Below are 856 nucleotides of genomic sequence, written 5' to 3' on the forward strand. Positions count from 1 at the left end.
GAGGAAGGGTGAGGGGAAGAGAACACCCAGCGATCGGCAAGATCACACTACAATTCCTTCTCCATTTCTCAGTCCAGTTGGGATACTGGGCACATGCAAACACATGCCTGGCATTTTCTTACAAGTCACTGGGTCCAGGATTCTACCCTCAGTCAGCCATGTGAGACCCAGTTCTCCTCCTCTCTAGACATAGGGTTGCCTTTTGACTATTTCACATTGTAAGCACAAAAACTCCAAGAGAATTTCAAAATTGAATGAGCTCAATTTCTGTTGCATTGTATTATCTATTATACTTTACTAAAAACCCACTCTTAAGTGCAAAGGTATCTACGACCACAAGGATTAAAGACAAGAACAGTGCCTGAAATGAGTCTGAATTATTTAAACATTTCAAACTGCTACAGACTCATTCTCAGAATAAGCCTATGTAACTAGTTCCACAAGGTACAATTAAGACTGTTAACAAGAAGTTCTCTAAGGTAAACACTACGTAGAATGCAACGATTTTTAAAGGTAAGTAATATGGAGCCAGCAGGTGGTGTGGAGTTTAAGGTGCTGGACTGCCACATGACTGACCATGGTATAAATCCCAGATCTGGCAGCTTGAAAATCATTCCAGGTGTGTGTGAATGCATGCCCCAAGTCCCAAGAGGAGCATGGAGGAGAAGGAATTACAGCAGGGCTGTGTCTCCTGGGAGTAGGGGAGACATGGAGGAGAAGGGATTACAGCAGGGTTGTCTCTTCTGGGAGTAGGGGAGGCATGGAGGAGAAGGGATTACAGCAGGGTTGTCTCTTCTGGGAGTAGGGGAGGCATGGAGGAGAAGGGATTACAGCAGGGCTGGGTCTCCTGGGAGTA

Source organism: Tupaia chinensis, unplaced genomic scaffold, assembly GCF_000334495.1.
Source record: "Tupaia chinensis unplaced genomic scaffold, TupChi_1.0 Scaffold144276_1, whole genome shotgun sequence".
NCBI classification, from domain to species: Eukaryota; Metazoa; Chordata; class Mammalia; order Scandentia; family Tupaiidae; genus Tupaia; species Tupaia belangeri.